The sequence below is a fragment of the Mesoplodon mirus genome, assembly GCF_964341445.2.
Source record: "Mesoplodon mirus genome assembly, chromosome: 3".
Classification (NCBI taxonomy): domain Eukaryota; kingdom Metazoa; phylum Chordata; class Mammalia; order Artiodactyla; family Ziphiidae; genus Mesoplodon; species Mesoplodon mirus.
The window spans coordinates 58,118,733-58,143,500 of record NC_138978.1 but is presented as its reverse complement, the minus strand read 5'-3'; the positions used below and the strand labels follow the sequence as shown (position 1 = coordinate 58,143,500).

Below are 24,768 nucleotides of genomic sequence, written 5' to 3'. Positions count from 1 at the left end.
AAAGCATATATTTTGACATTGCAAAATTTCCCCAGGTTAGCAACCACGACTCTCTTATCACACCTGTAGTCCACAGGACAGATGCTCAATATTTAGTGCTTACTGACAGCCTAGGAAGCAAAAATTATATTAAACAAGAAAGAGGAAGAAAGAGAAAACATACAAGGGGTCAGGAGACTGGAAAGGGTCAGGTCACAACCCTGCATCCCAGATGCAGGAAGTGTCAATCCGCCTATTTGTACGTTTGCCTGTATAAATTGTAATGGGTCTTTTAAAACGTATCCTTTTCATCTGGGATGCCCAGCTGTGTTAAATTTCCAAACCCTTCCCTCTGACTTTTATGAGGTTTAGTCTATAACCGGGGCTGATCCCAGGGTACACTGTGTCCTTTCACTGTTAGGGCGAGGTAAAGAGTAGAGGGCCACATGGCTCAGATTCCCAAGGAGCCCCAAGGAATCACTTAAAGGCCTGAGAAGCTGAGAGGTGCAATATGGAGATTTAGCTGCAGCTTAATAACAATGAGAACCAATCATCACTGAGCACCCACTAAGTGCCAGACACTGTTCTAAGCACTTTACGTGTATTAACCTGCTTATTCCTTAAAACAACTAGGTAGATGCCATTAACATCCCAATTTTACAGGTGAGAACAGAGAGGTTAGGCATGCGATCATAAAATCACAGAGCTGATAAGTGGTAGAACTGGGATGCAAACACCACACCACGGAACCTAGGAGAGACTGACAGCAAGTCTTTCTAGAAGCAAGCCTCTACATCAAGTCTTCCCACCACATTAGTGGAAGGTGTGCTCTGCCTATTATAACTTGGGAATTCTGTGGGATGCTGGCTATATCTGCTCCTCTTACCCTCAAAGCTACATCTGCACATGAGGCACTTCTGCCTCGCCTGCTGTTTGAATCTTGAGTCTGCATATGAGGCACTTCTGCCTCGCCTGCTGTAAAATGACTAAGTTGCTAATAAAAGCAATGCTCTCACTGTGACTGGTGCCAACCCCAGTCTCTCAGTGCCAACAGCCTGTTGGCTTTTCCCACCGACTTTTCTGGATGGCTCTATGCAGACTAACCACCCAGACTGCAACAAATGTTACTTGGAGAAGAGCACGTGCCAGGAGCAACAGGAAAGAGGGGCCCACCCTTACTGCAGATGGAGCTTTCTTAAGTAAATCCATCCTCCAAAATAAGTTAATTATTCTTACCAGGAATTCTTATGAAGCTTGCAATTGCCAAGCACTTCAAGATCAATTTCATGAGCATTTCCACGACCGGCTCTATAAGACTGCATTGGCCACTTTACAGAGTTTTTGTGACTTGCAGAAGGGTGGGGATGCAGGTACTCAGAGGTAGCCCGAAGGTTCAAAACCACCCAGCTCCGGTGTGCCAAGTCATTAGGCTGGCTGGCAAAAAAATGACCTATTTCCATTTTGGTCTCTCACTTGCCAAGAGATCTCATAGGGCTGTGACTATTTAGACATTTTGTTAGGACTGAAACGAGCATCTGCCAACTTTTTAACTCTTAAAAATCCAGAACAGGCCAAATGGCTGGGAAAACAAAACCAATAAGATGGAATGTCCTGAGCCTTAAATTGCTCATGATCACAAAGAGGCAGATGAGCCTAAAGGTGTCTAAAGGAATGTAGGGCTTGGAAGTCATGAAAACATGGGCTTAATCTACTACTTACAAGGGGCATGGACTGGACAAATTCCCCTACTCCACAAATTCCCCTCCACTCTGCTGAGGAAGCCTCAGCTTCCTCAACTATAATGAAGATATCAACATCCCTCCAAGGCGGCTGCTAGTATTTACATACGGGCTACTTTATAAATAGAAGGGAGAAACAGGTGTCCTCTGGGTAAAGGAATTCCAAAAGAAGCATCCCCTTTGCTGGCCAACCTGCACAACTCTGTACCTTCCTCAAGGACTGATGATAAGAAATTCAAGAGAAAATGTGGGCCAAGTGAAGCATCCTCCAGATTTGGTTTAACCATCACTCACTTAGGGAGGCCTCCCTAAGTCTCCAGGACAGTCTCTCCTACAAAATGCTCCCTGGGCCCCCTGCACTGTTCTCCTTGCTAAATACTTGTTTCATCTGAAAATGCTTGCGCTTGGTGCCAGTCTCCCCTGCAGACTCTAAGCTTGGTGAAGGTGGAGCCTAGGTCTCTCATGGTTAGTTGCTTAAAGCCCAGAGTTCAGCACAGAGTCCAGCAGCAAGAGGCAGGTGGTCTCTTACCATAGCAATGCTCTGAGGATGGGCTGATCTGACCACTCACTTCTTCCCATTAGGTCCACCCATGACCACTGGATCTCAGGCCTCAGGATGAAGATAAATATTGAAAGCCTTCTTCTTATTTTTTTTAACTTGTTTGTATTTATTTTTAATTTACAATAAAGATCACGTTTATTCATTCAGTCAATAAATGTTTGCTGAGTGCCTCACATACGCCAGGCCCTTTTCTAGGAGCTAGACATGTAATCGTGAACAGAGTCAGGGAATTTACCTTCTAGCAGGAGATAAACTGCAAATTATTAAACAAATGAGCAAGAAAATTTCAGGCTGTGATGAGTACATGAAGAAAATTAAAACAGAGTAGCATGAGTGGCATGTTAGAAAGTAATTGGAGGAGGGGACCTGGTGACTTTCTATTGAGAAATTGGGACACTTCTCTAAATGATAAGACATTTCCAGCCATGCCAAGATCTTGAGGAACATCATTTCTGGCAGAGGAACAAACAGCAAGTGTAAAGGTCTGAAGGCCACTGGGCTTGGCCCATCCATGGAACAGAAAGAAGGTCACCATGACTGAAGCACAGTGAGCCTGGGGACAAGGGGCATGAGGTGAAGGTGGGGCCCTGGGCAGAGACCAGATCTGATAACAACTTGTAGGGTAAAGGGTACAGGTTGGTCCAACATGCAATGGGAAACCATCAGAAGGCTTTAAGAAAAGGAATGAATGATACTATTTATATTTTAATAAAATCACTCTGGATGTTCTGTCCAGCAGGAATATAAGCAGGGGACCAGATAGGAGGCTATTATAGTAATCCAGGCCAGAGCTGAGGCTGATCTGGACGACGGTGGTAGCTAGGCATGGAAAACAGATTCAAGGTATAACTTAGAGATAAAGTGACAGAATGTGCTGATGGATTGTAAATGAAAGGAGAGGGAAAGGGAAAAATCAAGGATGATGTGATCCAGGAGAAGGTAAGCTACCATGATCCTCTTTGTTGGAGCTACCAACAATCTAGCTCCACTGGTTCAATCACAACCCTCCCAACTCTGAGGGAGGTGCTACCATTATTCCCATTTACCAGATGAAAAAACTAGGGTTTGGAGAGATTAAGAAACTAGTTCAAACTAACAGGACTTTGTTCCTCCAATGATTTGCGCCTTTCAAGATTCCGCAGAGTCTGGGATCCTGTCCCAGTGGAAGCTGCAGAGTTACACTGCAGCTCTTTCAGGGATCCAAGCACTCAGCTGGTAAACTAACACTCTGTGAGCTAAGCGGGGCTGAAGCACCATGCTGGGAAATCCAAGGGCAGGTGTCACATGCCATCTGCTGTACATCAGTCACCCAGGGTTATTTCAGCCCTGTGATCTCATATGCCCTGTGACATAATGAGATGTGACAGGGCCAACAGAGGAGACCCTACCAGCAGCAGAGCAAGCTGGCAGTTTGTCATTAATATTGTTATTATTATTATTAGTTTCAAGTAGCTCTTTTCCACTGAGAGCCATTGCCAACTTCTAAACCTGGATGGTCAACAACAGTGGTTAATCCATTGGACGTGGTTGTATGAGTGTTGCAGTCCGAAAGACCAGGACTGAAGTCCTGGCTGACCTGCCTTGGGGGTACTAGGCCTTGCAAAAGTTTAACTCACTAAGTCTCCAGCTTCTTCTTCTCTAAAACATGGGTAACAAAACAGCCAACTTCATAGGGCTGTTGGGTGTTTAGCACAAAATTCTTGGCTTCACCCTAAATTCATCATATGGACCCTTGGAATAACAAGCCCAAGATGAACTGTTAACCAGACCCCAGAGCTTGCTAACTTTATAGTCTTGTGAAAGTGAAGTAATCACACCTTGAGAGCTACAAAGTTGAGAAGGATACTCTTTTACTGTGAGGGACAAAATGAAACAGGCAAATGAGCTCGGCTGAGCTTTAGGTGTCTCATCTGAGAAACTGCAATAATACCTTCCTCCGAGGAGTGCTGTGAGGATTAAGTAATATAACTCGCATAAATTGCCCAGTAAATGTTACCTTCCCTCCACCACTCAGGGTAGGGAAGGACAAGCAGTGATAGTCCAGAGGCTTCTATCGGTCAAGTAGAAGCTGAGATGCCTGTTCTCAAGTCAAAGCTAGCTTCCCAGAAGGTCTACATGTCTTGTGAATACAGAATAAGCTGAGAGTCATTAAATTAAAAAAAAAAAGAAAGAAGAAGAGATAGATAAACCAAAGTAGGAGCCCATGAGACACCCCCTCTTTCCTGCCTACTGCTGAGGACCCTGTAATTTTTAGTTGTGAAAATGCACATTTGGAGCACTCTTTGGCTTTTCCATGAGCTTTTGAACATCCTACCTCATCTACTAATGTCCACAGCCCTGGGGTGGGCGAGACAGATGTTATTAGTCTGTTTTACAGGTGAGGAAACCAAGACACAGAAAGGCTCTGTGACTTAACTAGGGTCACACAGCGAGTCTGTAAATGAACTCTGAAGAGAACACAGGATTCCTGGCTTCCAATCCACCACCTTCTCTGCCACACCTTACAAATTGTGTCCCTAAGAAGAAGAGCTCACACTGCTCCTTTAACTTTAATGTGTCTTAGGAGTTATAAACCGAGCCATTGGGCCTTGAGGGTCCAATCTCTTAGATTCTTTGCAGGTGCACAAGAATCTAATGGGAATGACAATGACAATAACAATCAAGCTAAGTCCTCTGCTGGGATCTGTGGCCAAACCCAGGTTTGCTGCCTCTTCTTGTGTGAAAGTGAAAATTTGTTCCTGTCTTTACTTTTCTTGTGTTTCCTTCTGCCATTTACTCAGGTCCCTAAAATCTTGCTACTTAAAGAGCAAGCAAGATGGGCAGCATCACTATCCCCTTAGGAGCTTGTTTGAAATGCAAACTCTCAGGTTCCACCACAGAGATTCCAAATCAGAATCTGTATTTGAACATGATTCCCAGGTGATTCATATGCACATTAAAATGTGAATAAGCACTGCTCTCAAAAACTCAAAATGCATTCAATAAACAGTCAATGCAGAATGTAGAATGCTGATAAAATACCCATACGGGCAGTTAGGATGCAATTACTAACTTACTTCAACCTTCAATTGTCTATTCATTCATTTCACCAGCATTGAATCATGGCACCTGGAACATAACAGACACTATGACAATATTTGTAGAACTAATTGATGATTAATTATTTAATCAGAGCATGTGTAACATCTGCCCATTTTCCTTTTCTCCTACTGCTCTCCAGTCTAGACAATTAAACGAATGAGTACACATGAAGGACTTAGAACAGTGCCTGGCACATAGTAAGTGCTCAATAAGTGTCAGACATTATTATTAACAGGCCATGGAGGTAGCTGCATTCATAACTTGTCCGCTTGGGCTTTGAGAAGAAATGCGTAGGAATACCACTTGAAGGAATACAAACTTATCTTAGGAAACAGACTCTCAGAAACATACTTTGTAATGCATAGAAAAATTATTCCAGTGGATTCCAGGAAAATGATTAACTGTCCAGGAGAGGTGAGCTGACAGATTATCAGTGTTGCTATGTAAACTATGTTTGGCACAGGAGTGAAAAGCAAAGTACTTCCTCATATCTGTATCTGTCTTACTTTTGATATGAAAATAAGATACCCCGAGGTAGTGAATCCTGGTGGTGGAGAACGGCTTGATGGACAGGTCTACTCAATCCAGTCAGACAGACACTTCAGGTTCAAAGGTAGCCTTAAATGTTGTGAGCCTTCACTTGCTAACCAGTCCCTTCCCTCATTCCTTGTCCTTTCCCACCTTACTGCCTTTGCTCTTGCCATAAACCAATACCTCTAAGAGGCTTTCTTGCTTCTACTTTCCATCCTGTAAAAATCAGCTCAAATCCATCCCCGCTTCATCGCCAATGCTTCGGCCTGGGGGGGGTCTTTCCTTCCTTACTTATTTGGGAGCTAGGTGATTTTTTATTTATTATTTTTTAACTTCCCAAGTTACACTAAAAATTCCACCAAGGCAGGGATTGCACCTTACATTTCTCTGCCCTATCTTATATGCCTAACACTGTCCCTTGCCCTGAACGGCTACTCAGTGTTTCTGGATCACCCCAGCTGTTTCTTTTGTTTGTTTGTTTTTTGCGGTACGCGGGCCTCTCACTGTTGTGGCCTCTCCCGTTGCGGAGCACAGGCTCCGGACGCACAGGCTCAGCGGCCATGGCTCACGGGCCCAGCCGCTCCGCGGCACGTGGGATCTTCCTGGACCGGGGCACGAACCCGTATCCCCTGCATCGGCAGGTGGACTCTCAACCACTACGCCACCAGGGAAGCCCCCCAGCTGTTTTTATAGATACAACAAGGACAGGAGATTTTGGATGGATTTCCTATCACTTTTAATAACATAACTGCAATTCTATAACATTTAAGAAGCAAAATCCGCTTTCAGCATTTTAAGCTACATTGATTTTGCCTGTGCTAAACTTACACTGGGTAGTTTTTCTAGATAGTCGAAACATCTTATTTTCTGCTCATTCCTATTGTTGTCAAATCATAAGAAGGCCTTCTACGAGGCAAAGTTTTAAGTTATATACAGCGGTGTATCACTAATATTTTGCAGACATCATTAAGGGTCAAGGCTGTGCTGAATGTTTAGGTGCATTAATCATCGCAACAATGTTATGATGCTAGCACTATTATGATCCCCAAATGAAAGAAGAAACAGGCTCTGGGATAGTAATTTACTCAAGGTCACAGAGCTAGGAACTAGTGGGGCCAGTGGAACCTACAACTCGTCTCCCATAAGAACCTATAATGCTTACCCATAATGCTCTGCTTAAGTTTCCTTTGTCTTTCAGAAACACTAAAAGGATTATCTAATAAATTGATATTGGTTTGTTATCTAATGTAAAAAAGCCAATTCAACGAAGGCTGCTCACAGGAAATCTCTACCTGTAGGGCAATTCAGCTCAGGCTAGAAAACACATTCTCTAGGCTGATTTTTGGCATAAAATGTCAAGGACAAAATAAATTTTTTGCTGATTAAAAGAAAAAACTCTCTGTGGCAGCTATTAAATTTTGTAGCTGAAGAAAGGGGGCATTCATCAGAGTTGGCTCTCTTTTGGTCTTTAATCATAATGCCTAAGCTCCTATTAGTTTTAGAAAAACAAAAAGTAATTTTTTTCTCAGTGTGTCGATAGAGTGCAATCCTTCCCAAAACAATATTAAATAAAACTGCGGCATTTTATTTTATTTTATTTTATTTATTCTTTTTTTTTTTTTGCGGTACGCGGGCCTCTCACTGTTGCGGCCTCTCCCGTTGCGGAGCACAGGCTCCGGACGCACAGGCTCAACGGCCATGGCTCATGGGCCTAGCCACTCCGCGGCATGTGGGATCTTCCTGGACCAGGGCACGAACCCGTGTCCCCTGCATCGGCAGGCGGACAAAAATGAGGCATTTAAAAAAATACCTGATGAGAACCAGTTCTATCCTTTGACCCTGTGCATTAACCATCATTTCAAAGATGTTTCAAAGCATTTTTGTCCTGTTATTTACTCTCTAGCTATTTCTGTCTTTTGTAGGAAGTGTCAGGGTTTTTTTTTCTAAATCAAGATACGTGTTGGCATTAGTTAATACTAATCTTTTGAGACTAACTGGTTTTATCTCCTTGGCAAACTTAACTGTTTTAACATCAACGGGGAAAGATATTTCCTCATTCTGGTCTTGGTCTCCTGGCCGGCTAGAGTCTGAGGCACCTACAGAACAAAGCCCACGGGGCCCCTGATGGCACTGTGTATCCACAGATCTGCAGACCAGGATGAGGCCTCAGGACACTCCATGGAGCCCCGGGATAACTGGGAAACTGTTCTGCACACGCAGCCTTGAGCCTCACTACTTGTGTGGGCAGCGCTTGGCCTGCTCTCTATTTACACAAACTCCCTAACGGTCTCTGGCACCACTGACGTCTCAGAGGGAGGCACAGTACATGGAGTGTTTCACATGAAAATCTTTAAACAAAAGGAATTAAAGAAAATCCCTGTTTAATAGTAAGTTTCTACCAAGCTCCTAAATTCTCGAGAGCATGTGGAATATTAACTTTCCCCAAATGGGAGCACAGAGCTTGCCTTGTTTCAATTCATACGGTTGGGTCACAAATGCTCTAGAGAGTAACATGCCTAGTGCTTCAGAACCTACTGAGATTCTTTAGAAGTAGGGGCTGGAAAAGCACAGGGTCTGGAGTCAAACCGACCTGCGTTCAAATTCTGTTTTGACTCTCTCCAAGTCTCAGGTACTTAGTCTACAAATGGGGGATAACTGCTGTAAGTACCTCACGAGATTGTGGTGAGATTTATGTAGTATGTCTACTCATGATAAGCATTCAATGTGTGGTGGGTGAAATACAGTCAGCCTTCTACTACCCTGACTCTCGGAGGGACGCTTCCACAGGAAGTGCAAAATGGTGAATCTTGAATACAAATTTCTGAAACCTCGTCCCATTGCAGTCACCCAAATCCAAGCTGCGTCTGGCTTGGTTTACCACAGGCACCAAGGCACCCTAGTCAGGGTTAACAACAGGGGCAGCCACTAGGGGCGCTAAACAAGAGTCAGAGAGAGCGGTGATGGTGCTGATTCCTGGCTTTGGAACAACAGTCCCTTCCCCAGGACCAGGTTTCTCATCCTCTTTTTACCCAGCAGTAGGCTAGGAAAGCAGCACTAAGGTATTCTCCACTCATCCTCAGTCACCACCCCTTCAGCCCTAGAAGCTCCCAGATAACCCCAAGGCAGCCATTTTGCTTGCCCGCATCATTGAGCCGGCAGAGATCCCACCATAGCACACTGTGGCTTCCCCACAGCGATGTGCCTTCCACCAGGAGCAGGTGGCGACTCCTAACAGACCCACCACTTTCCCCTCCACCAACCACAGCCATTTCCAGTGGTCAGGGCTCTCCCCATGCAGTCTAGAGTTCCATCTGCCATATGTCTCCATCTTCCCAGACAGCCAGTCCCAATTTCACATTATACACTCCTTTTGGATAAAGTAAAATGTTGATTGGTTGAGTAAACATGATATAATTGTTAAATTATTTTCCATCAGCTTCCAGGAAGCATAGATCATACCATCAAACTGGGGTCTAACAATAAGGAATTAATTAAATAAAATGATGGTAAACTAATTTCATGGACATTTCATCCTGTCTACAATATTATTAAGTTGAAAAATCATCATATTATTTTACAGATGAGAAAAAAATCAGAAAAGGTATATGTCAAAAAGTTGAAAGTGCTTTTTCTTTCTGTGATTACCACTGCTTTTTATATTTTTTCTTCCATTTTGCTTACTTGCATTTTTTAATTTATTTATACTACTGTCAAAAATTCCTTCATTAAACAAATACTGATTGAGTACATTCCACACATCAGGCTGGTGCTGGGTGCCAGAATTACTATGGAGAACATAGTAATTACCCTCACGGAACCCACATTCTGGTGCAAGAGGGAGATATTAATCAAGTAAACACACAAATGTATAATTATAAACTGGGACAAGAGCCACAAAGGAAAAGTATAGGGCACCACGACCAAATGTAAGAGGGGATCTGATCTCTTCTGTTGTGAAGGTGGGCTCAGGGAAAGCAGCCCTAAAGAAGAGCTATCTAATGCTGACTTATGGAAAGAAGAAGGGAAGGGGGAAAGGGAGGGCGTGGGGAGGGCAGTGCAGGGGGAGGGCCAGCAAAGGCCCTGAGGCTGGATGCTGCACATAAAAGTCCAGGAACTAAAAGCAGGTCTGATCACTGGGGCCGAGAAACTAAGGAGAGTATGGTGAGATTGGAGGCAAAAAGCAGGCAAGGGCTTTGTAGGAAAGATTGAGAGTTTCGGTCTTTATCCTTAACGCAGTGCGAAACTTTGGAGTAAAATGATCTGCTCTGGCAATGAGCACGTATGACTCCTGGCCGACTCTCTCCCTTCTCTCTGCTCTGTCAGCAGCTCAGGAGTCTAAGACGAAGGCCAGGCAGAAGCAGAGGTGACTGAGGGACAACAGCAGGAGGTGAGACCTTCAAGCTGGCCAGAGCAGTATTTTGTCTCTAGAGACTGTTTCGGAACAAAGTGTACAGTCAGTGCAGGGGCAAAATCAAATTACACTGGCACGGTGTTCAAAACTCTATTTTACCTTAAAACCTGTAACCAGCGGTTCAGAGAACAAATGGCAGGTGTATTTACATTAAACATGAAACTCATTCGATCCTGTATTTGTGAGGCACTGGGCTCTTTTATTCCCAGCTTCACTGGGGTTTTGTAGTCTGTTATCTCTTATTACCATGTTATTAGGGTTTTCCTCAATCCCTACCACTCCCCCACCCCTACTCCTTTCATAATTTCTCCACAGGTATGTGCCACTTGGCTTTCCACTTTGATGAGCCCTTGTTGAGAAGTGCCTGACCCAATGAATACTCTTTTCATCCTCTTCCCCACCACAATGGTAGCCAGATCGGATAGATCATTTTGCCATAATTGTTCACGCTAAGAGGAAGGCTATGAAAACCTACTAAGGCAGGCTTTTCCTTAAATGGTCTCAGCTGCAGAGGATACTGCAGGGGAAGAAGAACAGGGTAGGAATTTTTATTTTCAGTTATAAGCTGTGGAAGCAGCATAAATAGCAGGTCCTGGAGGTTAGGTATAGACTGGGGATAAAATTAGACCATGCTAGTGTATGTGATAGGGGAGGGATGCCAGGAACAGAATCAGGCTTCCCACAGAGACACTGCAGTGGCCAGGGGTGGGGGGAGAGTCTGCACATGTACTCTTAGAGAGAGATCGCCCACTGCTTCTCTGTGGGACATACTGGCCTTTGGGGTGGGAGGATTCTTCCTTGGGCAGGACTGATCCATTCACTGCAAGATATTTAGCATATCTGGTTCAGAGGGCACTGAGTAGTGACAGAAACACATTGATTCATACATAACCAACACACCCCACTCTGCCAATCATGTGACAATCAAAAAAGTGTTTCCAAGCGCAGGACAGTGGTACCCCCTCGGGTGAGAACTACTGGAAGAGCAGCTCTTCCTACATGCTGGCTAGCAACCATCTTCTATCTTGACAAAGGGAGGTGAGGGGTGGATGGGAAATGTTATGAGCCCTAAGTCCTCATAATAACACGTGACTAAGAGACACTCATTCTCATGCCCCCCATCCCATACACACACTCCCCCAAGCCTTTATTCATGCAATTTATTCCATTCCCTATTCTCTAACTCTACTGTAAAAACCCTACCCAATCGTCAAGGTGCAGGGGAAGTAAGCCCTCTCCACACAGCCTCTTTTACTCCCTGAAGAATAACTCAGATCACCTTTTCACATTCACCTTCCTAGAACCCTTGCCCCACCCTACACTGTCTCCCAGCTGGCAGTGACTGTCTTACTTCTCCACACAGACTTGGAAGCTTTGATGGCATACACACGTCTCCTTCCCATCTGAGTCCCCCACAGGCCCAGCAAGATGGTGTCGTGGGTCAAGACTATGGAGTCAGAACAGGGTTTACATTCCAACTTTGCACTTTCATTTACGTGGCCTTGGGCAGGCCACTTAACCTCTTTGAGACTGAGTTTCCTCATCTTTAAAAGGAAGGTGATCCTAATACCTACCTTCCAGTGATTATTGTGAGGATTTAATGAGAAAATGCCAAGCATGACCTACTCAATAAAGGGTAGTGATGACCACACTGGCATATTAGCGCTTTACGATTAACAAATAACCTGCGACATATTATCTCATGAGATCCGGTGCCAGTTCCCTGAGAGGTTCTCCCAGAACCCATCTGCTACCCTGTGCTGTGACTTTCAATTTGCACAGTGTTCATGAGCCAGGTCACATGGAAGCCACACAGAAGAGCAATTGATTCCGCCCTGGGGAATGAAGGAGCAGTGAAGAGAAAGAAGGGAGCAGATGTAAACCCATTTTTTAAAATGGCTCAGACTTCACTGATCACTTGAACTCAATGCTTGAAGGAGGATTTGGAGTTTGCCAAGAAGGGAAGAGGGGTCTGAGGGTCAGGTTATGCACAAATATTTCCTGCTATGACAGGTTAATAGAACAATCTGGAAAGGATCAGACTATTAGAAAGCCTTGAGAGTCATCAAAGCGATCTGGACTGTCTTCTAGCTCAGCTTACAGATTCTCAGCTCTGCCTAACAGTTAGACCTCTCTGTAAATCTCTTTCTCTCTCTCTCCCTTCTCCTGAAAAGTCTTCTGACCGTGGTAGGAACTGGGATGCTGGGGATGGCCACAGCCTGAATGCTGTGTGCCCCTTCCTCTCTCCCCCTGCCTACCCTCTCCCGAAGGAAGCAAAACCACACAAGAAACCAAGTAGGGCAGGTTTCTCCTTCTGACCACACTTGAACATGCTTGAAGCCATCACAGCCTTGTGGGTCTCTACCTGAAATTTCACATATAATTTGTCACAACCAAAAAGCCTGTTTCTAATAAAACATTTCCCTCTGTGCTTGACCTTCCTGAATACTCTGGTTCATTTCAGGGTTCTGATTATTCAGCTGGTGCTAGAAAAGAAAAATTGGCAGCTAGTGACGTCTAATCATTTTTTTTTTTTTAATCTTAGAGCTTTTTTCAAAATCCTGTTTTTAGAACTCCTAACACAGCTTCTAAAACTTAGCCATCATTTCTGCACACCTAACCTACAGCCCCAGACACAGGCAGGGAGACTTCTGATATTGATGTCTGCTCTCAGAAGAAAGAACCAGAGCCTTCCCTTGAACTTGAGGCTGCTAGGTTATGGAAGGCTCCCCAGCAGAGGCTGGCATTTACAGGGTGGCTGTGTGAGGACAGTGCTGTGAAGTGCTGACAAGAAAGAGCTCATCGTGTGTGAAAAAACATTAAAACTGGTCATTATGAACCACCTTGGCTGTGCCATCCTCCTGAGTTTATTATTGCCTTTTCTCTGCTCTTTTCGAAACAGCCTGGACAGCTTGTTTATGAAGGGCTCTGGAGTGGCCCCTTACAGCCCAAGAGGCAATGACAGAATCACAGTGCATTGTGGCCACGTGGAGCCCAGCTAAGAAAATCTCAGGGAGAGGCAGGGAGATAGGCCAGGGACTGGCCTTTGGTCTCAAAAATGCCTGCCCAGTAAGGTGTAGCTGGTTGCTGAGTAGCTGCTCAGTAAACACACATTGACTGAATAAGGAAAGAACCTTCGAAATCTTCACCAATAGCCCAGCAAAAGGTATCAACAAGAGAGGAGTCAAACTCTTTCCAAAACACACAGCCTACCCCTAGTTCTATCCTTCCTCCTCCCAAGAAATTTGTTTTTGTTTCTGAGGTTGAGTACAGGGATTACACTGAGAACTTCTGTTAAAAATATTTAAGATTTATTTGCTCTCTGAAAAAAAAGATGTGGAAAATACAGAAGAAAATTCTGTAACCCAAAGGGCAATTTATATTGTATATGCATATATAGTTTCTTTTATAAATCTGAGCTCAAGTCGGAGATATAGTCTTGTAACCTACATTTACACACTATGCTATCAAGCATAGAAAAATCCAGAACCGAAATTTCCTTCACTTCTTACCAGAAGTAAAACCACACTGCATTCCTTAAGATGGAGACTTTTATTTTTTTTATTTTTATTTTTTACTAGAAATACAACAGTTTTTAAAGAGAGGGGAGAAAACTAAAAATAAATGGCCCAGCCAAGTTAAAACAAGGAAGATTTGGTGTCGCTATCAGTGACTCCAGTAGAGTTTGCCCATTTCTTATCTGAAGGGCTTCTCCTCACACTGAGGTTAATTTGTTTTGTTAATCTCAACCAAGGTAGAGGATATCTGTGTCTCCCCAAGAATACCAGAAGATTTCTCCTCTTCTGCCCTTGAGTGGCAGCATTCCAACTCAAAAGACAGGGAGGAGAGAAGCATCAGATGAGAACTGCCCACATCATTTCCTTCCTTAAAAAGGTCCCTGGTCTCCCCCAAACTAAAAAGAAGCAACCCATCTTCTTAGACAGCAATGTCAAGGATACATCTTCGGCCTCATGTCCCACTAACCCTCCTCTCCCATCCCTAACATGTAATATGCCAGCACAACCAATGTCATATCCTTGTTCTTTTGTGTCTCTTTGCCTTTGTACATGTGAGCTATCCTTTCTAGAATGTTCTCCTCTTCTGCTGAACTCCAGTTCATTCTTCAAGACCCAGCCTAAATGGGTATGGCTTTCTCCATTTCCCTCAGATAGACCCCTGTGGTCCCTCAGCACTTTGTGAATACTGCATTTGAACAGTTTTCTCTGTGCATTATAATAATCTTTATCTTTCTCACTAGACGGTGAACTCCTGAGGGTACAGATCAAGACCATGTCTTAACTCACCTCTTGATACCCCCAAGGAACACCCATATACATGATACATGGTAGGAGTTCAAGAAATGTTTGCTGAATGAATTTAAAAATCCAGTCTCATCCTCATGGCCAAAACCTGATATTGACAGCTTGAGCAGGAAATCCTTACCCAGTTCCCTCAGCATATCTCTTGTATAGGTCAAAATGTTCCTTCTATTATGCTGAGGTACATTCCCTCTATACCCAGTTTGTTGAGTTTTTATCATAAATCGATGATGAATCTTGTCAAGTGTTTTTTCTGCATCTATTGAGATGATTATATGATTTTTATCCTTTGTTTTTTTAACATGATGTATCATGTTGATTGATTTGCAGATGTTGAACCATCTCTGCATCCCTAGAATAAATCCCACTCGATCGAGGTGTATGACCCTTTTAATATATTGTTGCTAATATTTTGTTGACGATTTTTGCATCTGTGTTCATCAGGGATACTGGCCTGGAATTTTCTTTTCTTGTGGTATCCTTGTCTGGTTTTGGTATCAGGCTAATGCTAGCCTCCTAAAATGAATTTAGAAGTGTTCCTTCCTCTTCTGTTTTCGGAGGAGTTTGAGAAGGATTGGTATTAATTCTTTGAATGTTTGTCAGAATTCACCAATGAAGCCAACTGGTCTTGGACTTTTTTGGGAAGGTATGGATTACTGAGTCAACCTCCTTATCAGTAGATTTTCTATTTCTTCATGATTCAGTCTTCGAAGGTTGTATGCTTCCAGGAACTTTCCATTTCTTCTAGGTTGTCAAACTTGTTGGCATATAATTGTTCATAGTACTTTCTTGTGATCCTTTGTATTTCTGCGGTACCAGTTGTAATGCCTCTTCTTTCATTTCTGATTTTATTTGAGCACCCTCTCTTTCTTTTCTTAGCAAGTCTAGCTAAAGGTTTGTCAATTTTGTTTATCCTTTCAAAGAACCAGCTTTTAGTTACATTGATCGTTTTTATTGTCTTTTTCATCTCTATTTCATTTATTTCAACTCCAATCTTTGTTACTTCCTTCTTTCTACTAACTTTGGACTTCATTTGTTCTTTTTCTAGTCCCTTGAGGTGAAATGCTAGGTTGTTTAAGATTTTTCTTGTTTCAAAGTATTCCTTTTAATGCTTTATGGCTTAAACTTTTCATGCATTCAGTTTTGTGTTTCCTCCTTTCAACCTCAGTGATTTCACTAGTTCAAACAAAATAAAGACACAACACTACAGCTAACAGTCTCTACTAATAGACACGATAGCATTCTAATGCCTATAACCACTGTGAACAGTTTGAGGTAATAACTTTCCAGAGTTTTTTTTCATATTTGTATGTTGATGTGTTTATGAATGTGTAGTCAAAAAAATGTCCTTAATTTACACATACTGTTTAAGAACTGATCTTTAGTAACAAAAAATGATATAGGTTGCCCAGCAATAGTTGCATAGAACCCAGGTTATGCATCTCCCCAGGGCCCTAGGGCCTGCCTCTTGGGCCCTAGGTTGCTTGCTCTGTGGAGAGCTGGTGTCATTACTACCACCTCATTCCCTGGGGCAAGCCTGCAACTCAGCCTCTGTAGCTCCTGCTGCAATGGAACAATGACTCTAGGTAGTACCTGTTACCTCCATTGCATGGATGAGAAAACTGAGGTTAGGCCACTCCACAGGAGTGTGCAACCAAGTCAAGGTTTAAACTCAAGTCTGTTTAACTCCAGAAGTTATGCCATGGGCTTCCTTGGTTAAAAAATTGAGGCCACAGTTTGAAACATCACAGCGAGGAAAAGGCTCGAAGTATCTCTCGTTCGATTTCTGTCCCCTCAGATATATGAAGGTAATAGTCCATGTAATGAGCAAATAATCCCCTTGGAGTCCCAAAGTTGTAGGTGCTGATAAATTTCTCACACACACACACACACACACACACACACACACACACACACACACACAATCATGAACAATGGCTTACACAAGAGCTTTATTTCCCTCTTACACAAAAATCCAGAAGCTTGCAGCCCAGGGCTGGTATACTGGCTCTGCTCCACACAGGGATGCTAGCCTTGCCCAAATCACTGCTCTCCATCCCCAGGGGGGGTTCCTGCTCTCATGGTCCAAAATGGTAGCTCCTCATTCCAGGCAGACAGAGGGAGAAACATGCAGGAGAAGGAATAAATGGCAACTACCAGCTGTCCTATAAGGAAGGCTCCCAGAAGCTACCTCATAACATTGCCACTTACAGCTTGCCAGAGCACAGGTGCACAGCCACACCCAGCTGCAAAAGGAGGCCAGTCAAAGAAAAGGAGAACAAACATTGGGAGATAACTAACAACCTCTGTCACAAATAGGAAATTAAGGAAGAGTGGAAGTGTGTTCTGGAACCACCTCTGCTCTTACTAGCAAAGAGGTAACCCTGGACAACAGGGGAGGAAGGAAGGGAAAGGGAATTAACATTTAATGAAGGCCTATGACATGTCTGTTGCTCCATTGGGCACTGGTGGCCCCACTGGGAACAAGAGAGAGTCCCTGCCCTTCAGGAGTTTACAGCTAGTTAGGGGTAGCATTGAAATTCTAGACAAATCCACATAATATTAGCTTCCTAGGGCTGCCATAACAAATAATCATAAATGTGGTAGCTTAAAACAACAGAAGTTTATTCTGTCTCAGTTCTGGGTGCCAGAAGCCTGAAAGCAAGGTGTCTGCTGGGCCACACTTCCTCCCGAGGTTCCAGAGGAGATTCCTTCCCTGCCTCTCCCAGCACTGGGTGGCTCGAGTCACTCCTTGGCCTGTGGCTGCAACACTCCAAGACCAAAATCATTGTCCGTTTGTGGTGTCAAGGTATTCAGCATCATCACTCATAATTTCCATTGATACTAAGTGTAATTAATTATTTCACTGTGAGCCATTCAAAATAAGCATCATTAAATCCATGATTATGCATTATAAGGATAAATGCCATAGAGAAAAAATCCAAAGGCACAAACCCTCAACTCACATTTGCAAGATCCTTTTTCTAAATAAGGTCACATTCATAGATTCCAGGATGTGGACATATCTTTTTAGGAGCCACTATTCAACCCACTACACGACTAAAGCCCTGCATGGGATGCAGGTCCTTTTCATTCTGAAACTTGGGGTCGGCAAGTCTGCTTCTACAAGCATTTGTGAAGTGGCCTGAGTGAAAGGCACTATGCTAAACACTCTGGGGGTCAAATGGATGAGTCAGAAAGAGTCCAGCCCTTATTTAGTAATCTAGTGGAAGGTATCACATAAGACCACAAATGGCCATCCAGAAGCAGAGCCAAGAGAAAGGTCCCAACAGAGGACTATGAGGTCACAGGAGGTTAGGTTAGATTCAAGGATCGGGAAAAGCTTCATGGAGGGGGCAGGCCCCAAAGGCTAGACCAGATTTCAAGAGGCAAGACTGGAACTCAGAATTCTGAGTCTGGAAGTCCACTGCCTCGTCCCCTTCCACCCCCACGAGATCCTGGCACGCAAGCCTTCCTTCACCATTCCTGACTTCACAGATCTTTCTCTCCATTTCTGCCTAAACCAGCCAAATGAGCCCTTTCTGTGAATACAGCCAATGAGCTCTGTCTGAAAATAGTGCATTGTGCAAACAAATACACTGTCTTGTTCACTAATTGTTCACATTAAATTATGTTTTTAACATTTGCTCTTTGAAACATGGGCATCTTGTGCAAATCACTATTATTTACTCATCCGATGGAAAAATTCGCTGTCCATCTCATGATTCAAGGAGTTTAGGCAGTGCCTATTAGGTGTCAGCATTGTTGGGGAACATGGAAACTTATAAGACAGAATCCCTGCCTTCAAGAAACAAAGGGGAACCCAGTGAATACTTCTTAATAGATTAAATGCACTGAATTATGTAATAGAGTAAGTGTCTTATTAAGAGAACTTGAGTCAGCACACGAGAGGCCCTGTCTCTTGAGATTAGTTTCCCCCTCACTCTCCCACACATTTCCAAACCAGGAAGCACAGTGTAAAAGTTATTTCCTATTAGAGAACAGACCATATTTTTTTTGCAGCATGCCAAACACTCTTCAAGATTGCTGAAACTCTTTGAATGCTTAAAAATAAGCCCAGGAAGTAAAACTGAGGAGAATAAACAACTGCAGATCACTTTCTAGTGTTTCCAACATATTTATTCCATTTTCTTCATGGTTTCATGTAGCAGTTACTCACACTGATTGACTTTAAAAAAAGAAAGAAAAGAAAACTGGAATAAAGTTGACCCAGATGTGTACAGCGCCTCGCTCTGGGAAAACGTGTGCAGGCCTCGAGACTTCACACACTTGAAAGGCAGCAGGGGAAGGTTGACGTTTATGGCTGAGAGTCTTCCACTGCAGCAAGAAGGTCAAGCGAAAGGTAAAATAGCTGTGATGACCTCTGTCTCACCTAAAATTCCAACCATGGCTTTCAGACCTTCTTGGGGACAAGAGGGTTGGGAGAGGCATGGAGTGGCTTCAAGGGGTCCTTTAATCCACCTATCACCATATGGTACCTGAAGACAACTTCAATATACTACTTTTCTTCAAGTCCATAAGATGCTATTGTCATTAATAAAATCCACATACACTAAAAGTGCTTGATTTGGGGGTATTTTTTCATATGCACTTACTGAACAGAGATATACTATAAATGTAATGACCATCATCTGTTCAGTTTTCTAGGTTAAAAAAAAAGGACCTGAGGAAAAGTATACATGCTAAAGCTTTATGAGGAGAGGACAGTATAATTCCAGAGTGGAAGGCAAGAGGGAATAAGAGAGGTGAGGTAGGAAAGGAGATAAAACAGATACAAGGCAACACATTAGGTAGTTACCAAGCTGTCACAACCTCACAAGAAACTGCTGGCTGCTGGCTCACCAGGACAAGGCTGTGTAGAACCCACCATGGCCCAGAACAGTCTCCCCATCTCCTGCCTCCCCTTGGCCAAGGTTCACCCGTGGGTCTTAAATCCCCTGCACTTCTTGGTCGTATCCAGTAGTCCCTAAGGAGAGTTCCCAGAGAAGCCAGTGCCCACAGAGCTTCAGGTGAGTCCTGGCATGGTAGGAGATGCCAGGGCTTCTGTGGTACAGGTTGAGCTAGGTCTGGGTGCCAATGCTGCCGGGCTCCATTGCAGCAGGAGCTACGGAGGCTGAGTTGCAGGCTTGCCCCAGGGAATGAGGTAGTTGTAATGACAAACAGCTCTCCACAGAACAAGTAACCTAGGGCCCAAGAGGCAGGTGGATGAGCCATCCTGGGGAGATGCATAATCTGGGTTCCATGCAACTATCGCTGGGCAACCTATAACATTTTTTGTTACTAAAGATCAGTTCTTAAACAGTATGTGTAAATTAAGGACATGTTTTTGAATACACATTCATAAACACATCAATATATAAATATGAAAAAAAAATCTCTGGAAAGTTATTACATCAAAATGTTAACAGTGGTTATCACTGGAGTATGAATGCTTTTTATTATCCTCTCTTTTGTTCATTTGTATTTTACCTATATAATAAAACAATAAACTTCTATTTACAAAAGAAAAATAGGTCCTCATGTAAAAAGATGTTGGGAGTCACAGGCCTAAACTCATGAGTCATGAAGGAATCAGCATTTCTATGTACTATTTCCAGTTGTGACCTCATCCTTTTCTTTGCCTCTTTTCTTCGTCTGTAAACAAAAGGCTCCAGCACTTTAGAAGGGAGTCTAGCTCAGTGTGAGAAACATGTGTTTCTGTGGTAAAAAGACCTGAGTATGTACTACATATCTGCAAATTCTTGGCTATGTGATCTCGGCAAATCCAGACCTCAGTTTCCTTATCTGTAAATTGGAGGTGATAATAGATCTACCCCCATGGAATTGTTCTGAGGAGCCAGTGTCAGAACATAAATCAAAACAGTCTGGAAGCAAAAGTGCACTACTTATGCATTATCTTAAAGTAATAAGGAAGATCAGGAGAGTCTGAGATGCAGGGGAATATAGATTTTGGATATGAGAGGATTTTTAGATTCATAAGCAGACTAAGGAGCAATTAGAACAGATTTCTTTCCCTTGCCTTGGTGCCAGGATGAGGAAAACTGCCTGACACTTAAGACAAGTTCTAGTTACCTGGCAAGAACTTAACTGTGAAATTTGGCAACTCTGTCCATGGCTAGGCACAGAAAATACTCTTAGAATTTACCAAGGTTCAAGAGGGGATTCAAAGACTCACCAAATTTTAGAACCAGAAGCATTGCAGCTTAAAATTTCACATTGTATAGATAAGAAAAGCAAAGCGCAGTCATCTGCCCAGGGTCACATATCTTTGTGGCAGAACTGCCTTTTGTAATCATAAAACAGTGGTCACGTGAATGTTTGTAACGTGCCTGGCATGCACTAAACACTTGACATAGTTGGTTTCATTTCATTTTTGAAAGAACTCGATGAGGGGAGCATCAATGGACCCTTTTTAGAGAGAGAAACTGAGACTCAGGAAGCTTAAGCAATTTGCCAGAGGTTGTACAACAGACCCAACAGTAGGCCACCAAAGTCTAAGTTCTTCTCCTGTAAGACTCCACATCCAGGGGCCTCCTCAAGTCCCTGTCCGACGTGCTGTTATTGCATCATGGTCCTGGGCAAGCCCACAACCACCCTCCACCTAGAACATCCCATGCCTGAGGTAAGACCTCATTTGCAGCATAAATGAGACCCAGGGCATCTGGAGAGAGCTGTTCATATCTGAGCAGTTTAACTTTTATTTTTTAAAAATAACTCTTATCTTCTCTTCTTCCAAAATCCAGCCAAGGAAAAAGAGCTAGATATCCATTTCTGGGCAAGTCATTTTGGTTTCCTCCTGGTCTTTCCTAAATTCAATTTTCACAAATTTTCTCTCCCGCCTTTGGCTCTGGATAAAGTGACATTGCAGTATTCACTTTTATTTTAACTTGGGAAAATGTATAGCTTTTCTTTTGACAAAAATAAAAATAAAAAATAAACTTTCATGTGTAACCAAAAGAGGGTTTTCTTCTTTGTGCCTATGCCTCCGTGGTGAGCAAAATGGAGAATGTCATTTCAGAACCTTAAAATCAAACTAAAGCACATATGCTCTATAAAAAGCATTGTTTGACAAGATCAAGTTACCTCAAGAGAGGGAAGCGATTTCACTAACCCTGCCTCTCTTGAACATTTGACTCTCCCCCGTGACTCTGGCAGGAGGGTGGGGATACAAGGGGTTAAACCCCACCCAGGTGCATCTGGGTAATTATGCTCTGGACACTCACTAAAGAGCTGCCTGCAACGCTTAACCTTGAGCAGGTACAGGACGGGTTAAGGGAACTGACACAGCTGGATTTGCATTTAAGAGAAATCCGTGGAACAGGTCTGAATATCCACAAGCTGTGCAATTCTTGGAAAGGTCACTCAAGGCATACATAAAATGTCTTTTACAAATACACACACATATACACACAAATCTTGATAGCACATGTGCTCCTGAGATGAAACCATATGTTCCCAAAATGGTCCTGGCTTTCTACAAAAGAGGACATCGGAGGCGTGATCACTCCTGTAATCACTGCCAAAGAGGAGGTCTCAGGGTGTCAGGACCTGTACCTATGAGGACGGGCGCATGTTCCAACAGGCAGTTTACTTGGAAGTGTGCACAGAGGTGGATGGATTTCCATCACAAGTTTGTTTTGCTTAGTGACCTAGAAAAAGGTCTCGAAGAAATCCCATTTGCTGAGATCTGTTCTTCCCCATATTATAAAGGTGTTGTATATTACCTGTGTTTGGCAAAGGTCTATAGGAAATGACAAGAATCCAGATTATTGAAGGGCATTTTAAATGGGAAGTAGAGGCTAGTAATCATTAATTATTATAATACTCTCTTATCTACATAGTCCCAGTATTCTCAAGGGAATTATTTTATTTTGATCATTAGTGACTTAAATAAAAAGCAGCTTAATTACTTGGGGAATTAGGCTATAAATGATGGTGAAATTTTCTCATTTTTATTATGAGACTAGTTGGCTATGTCTATAGCTTCTGAATCCCGTTCTATTTTCTAATTTTAAATTACACTCTCATCTTCACCATCTTCTTCCCAAGTACAATCGAGGCCAAGCCAAAATGTCAACAGAATGAGTTTTTCCATGATGGTGGGAGTCTATTATCACATATGCTTTGCCCTTACCCAATTAACAAATCATGAATAGACATCTCGTGACAGCTTTTTCCATCTTCAACTTGACTAATATTTTCATATTTTATTATTTTTAGATCTACATCTCCTTCTATACTCTATATGTCAATTAATATAAAATTGTATATGCCTTGTTTCTTTACCATTTGTGTTAGAAAGATTAGTTTTTCCACACACAGAGGAATTTTTAAAATATTAAATATTTGCAATGTCAAGAGTTGTATACACCCCTGCCCTACAACTATTTTCATTATCCATTCATTTAGAAATATGCTATCTTCTTTTGGAACTCCTTGAAATTAAGAAGATTTTTTTTTTATTCACCCATTATTTACTGTTGTTTGTCTCTAACACAGGATTAGAATTTTTTTCACCTTTATGACCCATACTTCCCCATAAAGCCACATACATTTATTAAAGAAAACTGAAAATATAGACAGGCTTGAAAAAGAATATTAAAACAACTCATAATCCTACCACCTTATTTTAAAATCTTAATATTCTTATGCATTAAAGTCTGTAGTAAGGCAAAGCATTTGAAAAAAAAAGGTTTTAATTAAAAACATATAATTAAAAAAATACCTTTAAATCCCTAAGTATGTCTTTAAAACCAACAAATAGTTTTTCTTTTCATATTGCTTATAGAATCTAGCAGTTGGAAATGGCTAGATTCCCACAACCGTGGAGCCCAGAAGGTTAAGAATTTGCTGGCCATGAACGGTTCCGTCAGGCTCCTGACCGGCCCTTTGCTCTTCTCTGCATTACAACAGACTCCCCTCCACCATTCCTTTGCCTTTGAAGCAAGGTAACTGAGTGGGTAACGTAAGATAGGGCCCAACGAGGGCTCTCAGCAACAAGAAGGAGCTACAACCACCAGGAGTGAAGACGCCACAGGCTGGCCATGAGACACCACCAGCCTCCCCAAAGAGCAGGTTAAGGCTGTGTCTCGGTTTGCTCAGGCTGCCCTAGCAAAGTACCACAGACTGGGGGGTTTAAACAACAGAAATGTATTTTCTCACACTTCTGGAGGCTTAGAAGGCCTAGATCAGGCCTGATCAGGTGTCTGTAGGGTTGGTTTCTGCTGAGGCCTCTCTCCTTGGCTGGCAGATGGCTGTCTTCTCCCTGTTATCTTCACTTGGTCCTTTCTCTGTGCACATCTGTGTCTGAATCTCCTCTTCTTATCAGGACACCAGTCATACTGGATTAGGACTTTCCCTTGTAACCTCATTTTAACTTAATTTCCTCTTTAAAAGCCCTATTCCCAAATACAGCCATATTCTGAGGTATGGGGGATTAGGACTTCAGTATATGAATTTTTAAAGGGGACACAACTCAGCCCATAACAGGTTGGTTTAAGTTTGCTGTTAGTCTGGTTGCATTCTGAGATTTGGGATTAAATGAACTGAAAGGTCCAAGCCAATCTGGCAAAGGAAATAATTACCAGCTCTGAGAGGTATAGGGCTGCCTCGTGTTCTTTCTGAAATCTTAGATCCTGAGGAAGAGATTATGGGGCTGTGAGTCAACAGCATGGCTATTTCCAACTATGCCACCACCTGGCTGTGAGACTTTAGGTAAGTCCCCTTATTTCCCTAGGCCTCAGTTTCCTCCTTTATAACAGATGGGCACCATGTCAGTTTAAAACGAATTGCTAGATGATCTCTAAAACCTCTATGAACCCTATAAATGAAAAAAGGCACACAGGGCTTCCCTGGTGGAGCAGTGGTTGAGAGTCCGCCTGCCGATGCAGGGGACACGGGTTCGTGACCCAGTCTGGGAAGGTCCCACATGCCGCGGAGCGGCTGGGCCCGTGAGCCATGGCCGCTGAGCCTGCGTGTCCGGAGGCTGTGCTCCACAACGGGAGAGGCCACAACAGTGAGAGGCCCGCGTACCGAAAAAAAAAAGGCACACAACACTTGGGTTTTGCTTCCTGCATAATCGCAAACCTATCACATTACCCACCCAAAGATTCACATTCTTCAGCT

General features: G+C 43.0%; 1 protein-coding gene across 5 annotated transcripts in view; it reads right to left on the bottom strand.

Annotated features, from left to right (window-relative positions):
* ROR1 (receptor tyrosine kinase like orphan receptor 1) overlaps positions 1 to 24,768 on the bottom strand; it is a gene marked incomplete at its 5' end in the record, with an annotated part of 425,624 nt that overhangs the window by 269,558 nt on the left and 131,298 nt on the right. The window lies entirely within an intron of this gene.